The sequence below is a fragment of the Haliotis rubra genome, unplaced genomic scaffold, assembly GCF_003918875.1.
Source record: "Haliotis rubra isolate DU_JTF1 unplaced genomic scaffold, ASM391887v1 Scf453, whole genome shotgun sequence".
Taxonomy (NCBI): domain Eukaryota; kingdom Metazoa; phylum Mollusca; class Gastropoda; order Lepetellida; family Haliotidae; genus Haliotis; species Haliotis rubra.
The window spans coordinates 400443-413538 of record NW_025767139.1 but is presented as its reverse complement, the minus strand read 5'-3'; positions in this window follow the sequence as shown (position 1 = coordinate 413538).

Here is a 13096-nt window from a genome sequence, read left to right as displayed (position 1 = left end):
TGCTGTTGTCAAGCCATACTGATACACCGTTACTTTCCCCCCTCCACCATTGAAGAGTTGGGCCTCATGCGGGGTAACTCTCGTTGTCAGGACAAAGCCAGAGCGGTTTATGGCATTCTTGCCCCAACTCCACTCTGTTGCCGCGATACAGCTGACACACCGCTTCCAGAATGTGTGGACTGTGTTGTATTGTTGGGTATAACTAAAGGAAAATAGGCTTAATATCAAGCTACACCGTAACCGGTTCGTTCCATGCAAAACAAAGGCTATAACGGTGCGCAGATGATATTTTCCTGTAGTGAGTTCCCTCACTAAATCCACCTATTTACAGCGTTGGTGAGGTCTCCGAGAAACCTCCCTGGTTGCCGGGGTGCAAATATGCAGGACGCCTTTCAAATTTCAAAATGTCAGATGAATGTGTTACACAATGTTTACCTTCAGATACAAATGTACGGGGTGGTGCTAGTGTTTACATGTGACATTACTGTCAGGCCAGGGAATACTAAAGTCTTGTACCTTTTGGAACACATTAGACCGGGATGCACATTTATCAGGAAGTTTCTTTGAGAGCATACGTTTGTTTGGAATATAAGTAAAAGAGGATTGTAGGTGATAATTCACAAAATCACACCACCGAATGGAGGTTCCAGGTGAAAATAGACTGTCAATGATGACTAAAAACACACGGAAAATGATATACACTGACTGAAAAATATATGCTTGAATATTAAGTGTGGCCAAACCCTACATACGTTAAGGAAGGGTCACTGACAAAGGATTGCCGAATTAAGGTCCGAAACACAAGTATTATTCAAAGGTCAAAGACGGCGCCATCGAATAATCATTTCCTGTTTGTTACACTTTTCATCACCTGTGTGTGTACAACTTCTTTGGTTGACATTGTGTGTGTACTTTATTTTACAACGTAGTATCTTTGACGTAAGAATAGATGCAACAAAAACATGTCTACATCCATAAGAAATCTCTGCTAAATTCGATTGTACAATTCTGACTATGTCACGCGAGTGTATTTGTTTCAGTATTTCAGCTGTACGATGTGGTTTGTAAACAATTGAGGCAGAAGGCAGAGCATGTTCATATTAAGTGATACAGTAAAATAATAACTGACAGCTGGCATCTAAAGTGTGTGATAATTGCACCGTACAGTGACAAGTACGTATGGAAGATGAAGAACACAAACGTCATGATACACAAAACATTACAAAACATGACGTGAACAAATTACTAGACTTAGCATATGTTTATGTATGTGCCACCTTTTCGCGAATACCTGGTATCAGCACTACTTCATAGTGATTCATAAACACATGCTCTGTCATCGTATCGCATGGTGACAATCACTGGATTGTCTGGTTCAAACCCGATTTGTTTACAAACAACAATATCTGCTCATGATATAGTCACAATTATACAATTGACTCTGCTTTTGGAACAGATTTCTTCTGAATGTGGAAAGGGTTTTGTCGCTTTGTCATTCTCCACCTTTGGGGCACAGCTTTAAATTGTTTACAGAGACACTCCTTTACATTATTATTAAATGTCATAATTTTAACACAGCCACAGTATATCATAATTGCGTTGTACACACATTATACCATGTCAAAATGCAATATGACTTGTAAATATATGTCTGTCACCTGTTCTCTAACCTTCAGAGGATCGCCACGTTCTTGGGCTTTATGCACTAAATATACCAAGAAATAATGAAGGTATGTACCAAGGTATAATGAAATGAAACACACACGAACACGGATTTCAAAGGTAACCAGTTCAATTACTTGAGAACCGGTAAAGGATGTACTATACCATTGCTATGTGTGAGGTGTGTCGGTAGGCTGACAATATCAGTATGATACTTGTGAGAACTGTACTGACATTAAAAACATGCAAACAGAAAATAACTTGTCAGTATTTAACACTGTCCACGTCCATGATGTCATCACACAGATATGAGTTAAATGTGCATAGTTTTCCTTGTAATCATTTTGATAACTGTCAGCTATAAGTTACATGTGCATAGTCCTGGCAAATGTGCATAGTTTTCCTTGCAGTACTTTTAATAACTGTAAACTATAAGTTACATGTGCATAGTCCTGGCAAATGTGCATAGTTTTCCTTGTAATGATTTTGATAACTGTAAGCTATAAGTTACATGTGCATAGTCCTGGCAAATGTGCATAGTTATCCTTGTAATGGTTTTGATAAATGTAAACTATAAGTTGTGCATAGTTGTGGCAATATGTATTGATAGCCGCAATATAATCAGGAATATTTTTGAAAATTAAATGTGACAAACATACAAAGTCTTCGTTCGGGAAAACATGTATAAACAAGCAATGCCAAGAGTTTTATGTTGTGCATTAGAATGGGACGAGACAAAGGCAAGCCTGTATGGTGGTGTCGAAACTAAGATGCATTAACATTATGACATACCAATACAAATATCGTGCTTGATTTCTTACGATATATATGATTAAAGGATTTTTTAATATGAAAACTGCACTTATTCTTATTATTTCTCGTTCAGAAGCAAAGAATTCATCATGGGAATATCTATTATAACATGTATCAATATTTTGTCAATGTACAGAGATTTAGTGTCAAGTTCATTCTAGTTGGGTTTTCAGCTAATTAATTGAACTTTAACTACCACATTGTAGCTGCTGAGAATCATTTATCTTTTGAATTTGAGTTCCCATTTGCAGACACGTATTGACGTTTGAAGCCTATGTCAAATAGACTTCACTTTTTTTGATTGCAAACACCATCTTATTCTGACCTTATTTGTTTTTGCACTAGCTTAACATAAATACAGATTACACATATTGTTGCTTCATGGGACAACGTGCAGGAATTACTTTGTGTTTGTAAGAACACATGATAATAATAATGATAATCAGCAAACTATAACCTGGAGGAACATGACATCTTCAGGAAGACAAGTATTTGGTGACATTTATCAACACAGTTTCTGAAAAGACCATATGTGAGCCGAGGCGGTATATAACTAAATGCGGCAACTATTACGAATGAAAAAGATTCAGTAGTGGTATGTAATATTTTGTAAAATTACTAATAGTGGGTAAGGTGGGGTACAGAGTGTTGACTATAACACAAATTCAGTACCATTTACCAAATTCTATAAGCAACAAGAAATGTTATGCCAATACATTTCTTCGAAGTCCTTTTTGATCGAATACATCAACCACCACGAATGAATATAAGTCAGTAGTGATATGTAATATCATGTAAACTGACTAATGGTTGGTAAGGTTGGGTACAAAGTGTGGAATATAACACAAATTCAGAACCATTAACCAAATTGTATAAGCAAGAAATGTTATATCAATCCATTTCTTCGAAATCCTATAGGATCGAATACGAAAGGTTGCTCAACCAACAAGCGTTGTGTTTATATGCGGGTGGCAGCAGAGTAGTCATTGCTGGGGGTCACCCAAACAGTAATCCCTGCCAGGTATGCACCCTCTCCCCCACCCCGAGACCATCGTCCCCCTTACCTGCGGGTTCCCCTGTGTCTCCTAGATGTTCCATTGACAGTGTCAGCGTCGTCCGGGAACGACAACTCCGTGGTTTGTCTGTCTCTCAGCGACGTCCACACGAGGATAAATATTCACTTACACTCTTGTCTTCTTCAGATGGCTCTGTGATAATTGCCGCCCGGGGACCATTGAATGCAGGCTGCGCCTTTCCAGCATGTCCTTACAGAAGAATGACCCCTGACCGTCCTCTTCAGCCAATCAGGGCCAAGTATTCGCAGTCGAGGTGGGACTATACAGCGCCTTGTCCAGCATATGTTAGCTGTGGTTTGGAGTAATTCAGCATCTCTGAAAGTGTCTTGCAATTAAGTTTTATTTCAACGCCGTTGACAAAAGTCAGGTTTACAACAGTGCAAGGATGAATTGAAGACGTCACACCCCGTGGTTTTATTTGCTTAGTAGGAGTTCAGTGGGTATTTCCTGTCATTGAAAGAAATTTTGAACCATGGCAATTTATATGTAATTTATCACGGTTATCTAGACTTTGTTCAATGCTCTACCTAGCCGCATCACTGACTTTGAAACAGGTAAATTCGTCGAGGTGTGGGGTAAAAGAACGGATTTGTATTGCTGTACAGATCCCGTGAAACAACTCCTTGTTGGGATGTGGACCCTCAAGTCAATCTTCAGTACCTATAGAAACAAGGTGAGGATTTGGTAGTCAGAGGGTGGAGGTAGATTAGGAGGTGATTCAGGGTGCTAGAGAGGTGGGAAAGAGGGTGGAAAACAATATGGGCTGACTCTTGAGGGTGCATTGAACGTCTTAGTGGTCTACGGGAAAGTAGTATATATCCCAGGGATTGATGATGACACACTGTACAGTACACAACCCTGTGCACTTAAAAGAACCCACGAATTCGTTCGTATATGAACAGATGGCGGCCACATGAATACGTGCAAACACCTAGTTGCAGGTACAGCAACGTGCAGTGAACTTGGACAAAGTACTGTGACTATGTGTCAGAGTTATATGCTCCCCGGGGAGTTGAGATTGGTAATACGATGTGCCGTTGAGACTGGATTCCAATGATCGTGGGAAAAAAATACAAGCACCTTGAGCATGTACTATTTGCGTGGATATGTGCGCTATATAAATATCCTGTAATATAACAATAGCGAGGATTCACGGACTTACAATCTGTGATAAAAATAAACAGGATGGATTACCAAACACATACATTCACAAAGCCTGTGAAGAATTTGGTAGTCGTTTAAGTGGTATATGTCAACAGAGATGAAGATTCAGATTATATATTAAAATATTCAGGATATAAATGCAAACGGAGAACATCTCCGTGTATATACGTGCATACATACTATACGTACCTGTGGCTGCTTGTGGATACTGGCACGATTGTTTTGAGGCGACAATAGCATTGCCACAATACAGACATTTTTAATCTTTTATCGAAGCATTTGTTCACATTAAAAATATATTTCTGCACTATTCTATATACATTACACATATCTACATTACCCGTTCCCAATACAGAAAAAATCTTACTATAACAAATTTAAAAATATGTTTCTGCACTATTCTATATACATTACATATATCTACATTACCCGTTCCCAATACAAAAAAAAAATTACTATAACAAATTTAACGTTGATAGCGATTACAAATATTTATATCTACATTTATTTAGTTTCGATCTAGGTTGAATTTTAAAGTAAGAATTCGCACCTCTGTCAAACAATTACGTACACTTATACTTCACATCACATTCAAGGATGAATTAACTAAAGGAGAGAGTCTGTATTTCTTCAGATCCAAATAAAACATTATCACTGTATTTAATTTTCATGGCCATTTATAGTGTTTGTTTTTACCTATTTTTATTTTACTAAAAGCAGTAAAATCTAAGAAGGCAAAACTAGCAATAAAACATAAGAAAAAACAAAGGAACAAAATAGAACCCCCCAAACCCAGAAAAGAACAACGGGTAGCAAACATATACGAGACAGAAAGCTATACTGTACAGGGAACAGTGTCTATAATACACATTGTTACAGTTCCCATTTGTGTCAGCTAGGCCTCAGTCAGGGCCTGTTCGCCGTTGACAATAATCCCATAATCCTGTATCGTTGCGTATATGAGTTACATGATTCAATAAAAATATTGATTGTACTGCGTGAACGAAAAACGTCATTGATGAACATGCAACAAGAAAAACTGACACATTACTTGACCGTAAACATAGAAGAACCTACCTCGACGTGACATAGTTCAACAGCAAACAGTCAAATAATGGATGAAAAACTGATATATGCTTTGAGTATGCACCTTGTGAATGGATACAGCGCTTTATAAATACTGATCATCATTATCATTATTATTTGAACTATAGAGGCGAGGCATCACTGTTACATTCAATTCAATTCTGCGTCCAGTGCTCAAATATGATAAAAATTACAGGATGATTATTGATCAAGCATATGTGACAATAATTGATAGCATTCTGACTTGAGTATTTCGCGCGTGTCATATGTGGATGATGTATGATGTTGACATTTCACCTTCTCATGTAAAAATCATAAATATTTTCTCAAACGTACTTGTGAACCTAAACGTACGGGGAAGATAGCAATTATTTTCAATCCTCAGAAATTTATGACACCATAGCAGGTAAGCTGTAAAACAAGTGATTTCATGTACAACAGCTAATAACATGAAGGAAATTAATCATATTGTAAGGTTCTTCCCCTTTTATAAAATGCCTGACGTAGTCAAGGAAACGATTAGACAAGCAATGTATATTAGTAAAGTTACAAAGCATAAATAAAAGATATTTAGCCTAGTTTGTAAAAGTAGGAAAATAAACCTACGTAGTTGAGCTTAATTAAAAAAGAATGGTGTACCAATTGAAATATAATTGAAACATAATTGAACAGATTGAAAGCATGTGTGATCGATTTACTTAAGGAATAGCGGACTTCGCCGTTTGATACCTCAACAACTGAAGTGCGATTTATGCAAATTGCTAATCTCTAGAAAATATGATCATTTTTACAAAGTCATTTGACAATTCTCTTAAATCTTTCTTTTCTTTTAGAAAGTTGGTTCGCATGTTTGCACTCAATGCATTGAATATTGTAAGAATCTTTCAGCCATTGAAGAAGCTGTAGAATAAATCAAACTAAATGTAATGTTCAAACATTACAAGAGCAGCCTTCAAATCCGAGGTCATGGAGATACATTGTTCACAGGACAAGATCAGAGGAACCGGCATCACGGTGTGGGGAGCTCACAGAAATGCAGTACAGTCACTGTGACATATGACCTGACCTGAGCTCCATACAGGGGTATGGTGTCAACAAGTCAAGTCTTAACACGGACATCACACAGTCAAGTCTTAAAATCAAGGGTTGGACCCAAGATCATAAGAACATAATATCCAATGCAGCAAATATGCTGATGGATCTTCAACAAAACAATGCATCTGAAGCTTAATAAAATTAAATATTTAAATTATTTTTAAAACTGAAAGTTTGATAACGCAGGAGCATTTCTTTAAACGTACTTTTAAATATGTTCTTCCTGGTTTTGACACTGTCCCTGTAAGTGCGGGTGTATGACAATAAGGGTAATGGGGCGTGGAGGGATTAGCCGGTCATTGAGGTGGCGAGGGCAGGTGCACGCTGGGAGGGTAGGGGGAGAGGCGGGGGAAGGAAGGGGAGGTGTGAGAAATCACACGCTTGATTGAAAATGTTAACTGTAAATGACATTTTGTAGTAGAAGGATAAGAAATATTCATTGTTAACACTCAAGAGAGCGACATGTGTATACAGTTTGCGGGATGCTGAATAAACGTGTTGGGTTTATAGGGATGGTGGACGAGGAGGAAATTGTCCTTTTCGTAGAAGATGTATGTTACTCGCGTATTGTCATCCACAAAACGCAGACATTTTCATTATTTACTGTTTTACTTCAGCGACATTAGCTGCTTATCGTGGAGTAGGTATATATCGACATATATTCAAGTACTACACAGGAAAAGGAAATTGAAAGTCACGGATCAATATAAACCATGAAAGAAAAACGCGTGGAAAGAGTAGCTTTTTATTAAGCTCAACATCAATCATGAAACAAACATGGAAATAACACCAAAATACAGAATACAGGCTTTTAGATGGTTCGCCACGGTTAGCAGTTGTGATGAAAACATACTAAGTGATATTAACTTTTTATTGGTAAAAGAGGAAAGAGTAGCTTTGTTACACACTCAACATCAATCATGAAAAAACCCCACATGAAAATAACAACAAAACACAGAATACAAGCTTGTATATGTTCGCCAAGCTCAGCACATGTGTGACAAAATATACTCAGCTATAATATTGTTTTAAATTGGTAAAATGTATCCAAAATAATTTGTTTATATGACACATACTGGAGTCTTTGAAGGGCATTTAGAAGTGAATACACATAAAGGCAAGGGTTTTATGGATGTCAACTTCTTTATTGTGAAGGGTCACGACGTTTCGAAGTATATTCTTACTTCTTCATCACTTGAAGAAGTAAGAATATACTTCGAAACGTCGTGACCCTTCACAATAAAGAAGTTGACATCCATGCAATTCTTGCCTTTATCACACAGACTGTTTAACAATGATCTGCGTTATTTCTCGTTTTAGCAACATTTTTATATCATTTACATTGTACATTCATCATGACATGTTTACTCTTCCTTCCATTGTATCCCGGAGCGGTATTCATATAAGCTTATGCTTGTATACCAATCCGGTTCCTTTCATTGGAAATAAATATGTTTAAATCAAATTGGTAAAAGAGGAATGAGTAGCTTTTTAACACCCTAAACATCAACCAAGAAACACATGAAAATTACAACAAAACACAGAATACAAGCTTTTACATAATCACCAATTGCAAGATTAGCAGTTGTGAAAAAACAACATACGCAGTGATATTAGTGATAGCTTTTTAACACGCAAAACATCAATCATGCAAGGAACACACATACTTTGGTCGTCCAGGATTGTCACGTATATACTGTTACTACTACTACTGCTGCTAGCTTGTATTATTACCACACTGAAATAAAGGCAAAACATGATCGTGATTATCAAACAGCGGTCAGTTTCATGTGTCGTCGTAAAATGCTTCTCCTAATTTTGAGAATTATATTATGTTGTTACGGACATGTTGTTATGGTTGTTATGGTATGTCACGTGATTATATGTGAACTTTAGTGTTGGTTACAAGAATGAATCCAATGGATTAAAACACTGCATATTATCTAGGGATTTCTCTCCTTCCAAATATAAACACTTTGTTCCAACAAAACCGATAGGGAAATACAACAGAAGCTATTGCCAGAATAATCTCAGTAATTGCTTTATCATTATAAAGCTTTATTAAAATCCTTCGACATATTCTGAAATGAAACAACGTAACCATCACGAACAGACGTAACAATATGTATATCGTATCTAGTCAATTTTGCTCGTGTCACGTTAAGCAAGACCTTCAACATATCTTCATTTTCTTCCTGAAAGCTTATTATCAATCTAACAGCGCAGATGCTGTAAAGCCTCATGGTATACATATGATATTATGCAATAAGTAAATCAAATATGACACATTATAATAATTTGACAACGATGATAATGCCGAAAAAAGAAAATATCATAACAAACAAACAAAAATTAGATAAATTAAAAAAAACATTCACTTTTATATAAATGTACAAATGAAATCGACGGGAAATACTTTCTAAATACCATTCAATTAAATTACAAATATAGATAGAAGGACAAGGAATTATTCATTATTAAAAAATAAACTATTATGTCATTAGGATGTATATTTTATATTGTGTATTATGCTATACAGCTGGGATAATAGTCTGTCTCACAGTCTCTGATCCACATTATTTTCCCTTCAGCCTAGCCCTATTTGCAATGCTAAAACCCTAAATGAAGCAAGTCTAGATTTTTCGCAGGTTCAGGAGTGAGTGAGTTAATGTTTAACGTCACATCGGCAATATCACAGCCATATCGTGACGAAAACAATTTTACAATAAAAATGAAAACATTTTAAAGAGTAAAACCTGTCGACAATGGACAGTACAAATCCCAGAGTATCACAGATATGAATATAAAACTAGAATGTAAATCTAAAACATTTTAATTGAAGAAGACAGCACAATATAAAACACGGGCTATAGATCCAACAAGTGAAGATAGATCACCATACTAGGGTCCATGGAGACTTACATTACTTTTGCTACCTGCATGGACCCTAGCTGGATTAACACCATCCCTTCAGCTAACGGCTATTTTAGATAATCAAGCCATAATTTAAAAGAACATATATACTGCGATTAAAAGTAATAGTAGGTTTAAATTTACCTTGAAAGCTTTTGGACTTACCTACCCTGTGAGGAGGACAATACTCAGGTTCAGGTTCCCTGGTCGCCCTGGGTCTCCTTTTCAATTTAAATGGGTTTGTTTGTAATTATCAAAATTATATATATTCAGAGGCTAAGCGTTAGTCTTCTGGAATTAACGTGAAGATGTGATGGTGAATCACTGGTGAGGAGTCGTGGTAACGAAGGTTTTCCCCCAGTGTTGGATATCATATTCATCATAAAATGGTTTACACATATTTATTTCATGAAAAAGCAAAGACAGAATTTTCATGAACTGGATTGGTCAACAAGCTCAAAAGAGCTAATATGAAGACCGCTCCAATATACATAGATATATGAAACAGTATCATGACAAAAAAAGGTGATATCTAGAATGAAAGTAGATGGTATGACAAGTAGTCGGAAAATTAAAATCATGATGGTTGTATACATTCATGGCATCTGCAGTCGGGATCCATAGTAGTATAGCTTTGAGAATTATAGGTTTTAGTGTATGACTTGCTTAGTTAAAGCGCCTAGTTTCAATTATAAATAGATGGACTGATTTTAAGATATGTGATTGAATTTGTGGGTCCATGGAAGACGTTCCGTATAAGATTGTTTCTAATGGAAAGCCATTGGTATAATAAAATTTATTTACTCTTACAACATCAAATCTGGGACATACAAAGAAATAATGACGTGAGTAGGGTGGCCACACCAACAATCTTCAGTATATGATATATGTGTGTTGTGTTTGTCATCTTAAAATGATTGTTATAATTCTGTGTAACTGTGTATGCAATGATGGTGACTTGTTACAATGGTGTACAATGTATAAATTTTCTGTAAAATACATTTACAGCATTTGAAATTGATGTCAATGATGAGTGTTGATGAATCTATGAATGTATGTATTGCAAGCTCTCCGAAACATAGGAAATCAATGTCAATGATAGTTGTTGATGGATGTGGAACAATATTGTAAAATGTTGAACAATAAACAGTCAAAGTTGCTTTTTATCAACACCTTAAGCCATGCCAAATGTACCCAATTAATCCCCTAATTTACAAAAGTTGGCACAGTGGGAGCACAGCGACGAACATGATAGGATATTTGATGATAGGATATTTATATAGAGCACATATCCACGCAACTAGTACATGCTCAAAGCGCTTGAGTGTTCCCTTGATCAGCGGATGTCTCTTTTTCTGGCATTGTTTTACCCATCTCAACTCCCTGGGGAGAATTTCACTCATGCAACCTGTTAAGTGCATCGAGTTATCACACAGCCTCATCCTCACAAGGTACCCATTTGCAGCTGGGTGAACTGGGACACATAGTCACAGTTTATTGTACCAATGTGTCTGCACGTGTTCGTGTGTCCAACATGTGGTCACCTACCGTGGGGTGAGTGGGTTCTTTTATGTGCACAGGGTTGTGTACTGCACACAAAGGGCTGTGATAACACGGGAAGAGCCTGTCAGAAATGCTAGCTCCAAGGTTTTTACACCCGGTCACAAGTGGGGATCGATCCAGGTACCTTTCGCGTACTAGCGCGGCGCCTTACACAGCTCGCCCACCATGCCCCCATGTATGTTATATATATATGTGAATTAACGTCTGTCATAACCATTATTGTAGCTTATATATTTTAACTTGTCACATATTGTATTTCAAACTTTGAAATTGGTGAGACGAAATAAACAAAATCTCTTATATGTAGCGGCGTGATAAGCAAGAATTAATGGATCATCATGGGCATTTTAAGTAAAGAACGCCACGGTATGATCAGAGAGCCACCCACACACACACACACACATAAACGGATACACACACGGTTTTAACTACATTTAGCTCGGTTTTTTTTTGCGATAAATAAGATAACATGTGATGCTGTTCAGAGTTAAAGTAAAGTTCAGAGGTATGTATCAAATCCACTCACACAATACATTGGATCAGATAACCAATCTATAATTCCGAAGAATCTATTAACACTACACCGATGATAGTTCATTACTCCCGGTATTGATATACATGACAGCATAACGACTAAAACACCCTAGCAATAATCATAAAAGAAGGAAGAACCAGTTTCTTCTGAAAGGCGCGACAGAATGGGTAAATTGTTTGTAGAGAGATTAACAACGTGCAAAGTAGAGCATGCGGTTCCTTGGTGCGAAGTGAAATGCATCTATCAGCATAATAAGTGTGGAAATAGGAACAAAATACATACATACGTAGGTCTATATACCGATTTAATTACTGTATCATATTTATCAGTAATTTGGTGTTATTGTTTAAAAATGTATTTTCATGTGCTCTGGACAGAAATAAAAGTGTCCCGTCTGTCAATATGATGTGTGTTCTGTGTGAATGATAAATGACATTTTATGAGTGTCATAAGCTTTTACAAATACGATCTGTCTGTAGGTGTTGATCATGTGACACTTTAATACATATTTTTTTCCAGTCTGTGTGCCTGTGTGTCATAAGCCATTCCTATTACCGTCGTCCTCTGTTAGCCAATACAGTTACGGCACTGCGGGTTTCTCCGGCAATGTAAAATATATAAACAAGTTTAGCCTGAAAACATTTGCAAATTTCCGCCAGACGTTAAACATTTAAATTGTTCTGAAAGTGATAGACTATAGAAGATGGATTGATTGGGATAACATGCATTTTGAAGAGGTCAAAGTCAATTGTCAACATTAATGCCGAACATTAAACATTTAAATTGTTCCCAAAGTGATAGACTCTAGAAGTTGAATTGATATAATGAGTGAGTGAGTTTAGTTTTACGCCGCAATATTCCAGCTACATGGCGGCTGTGAATTGATATAACATGCATTTTCAAAAGGTTTAAAGTAAATTGTTAACATTCATTGCAGAACATTAAACATTTAAATTGTCATCAAAGTGATAGTCTCTAAAAACTGAATTGATATAATGTGCATTTTGAAAATATTTAGAGTCCATTGTCAACTCTAATTGTCGGACATTAAACATTTGAGTTGTTCTCAAAGTGATAGACTCTAAAAACCTAATTGATATAATGTGCATTTTGAAAATATTTAGAGTCAATTGTCAACACTAATTGCCTGACATTGAACATTTTAAATTGTTCTCAAAGTGATAGACTT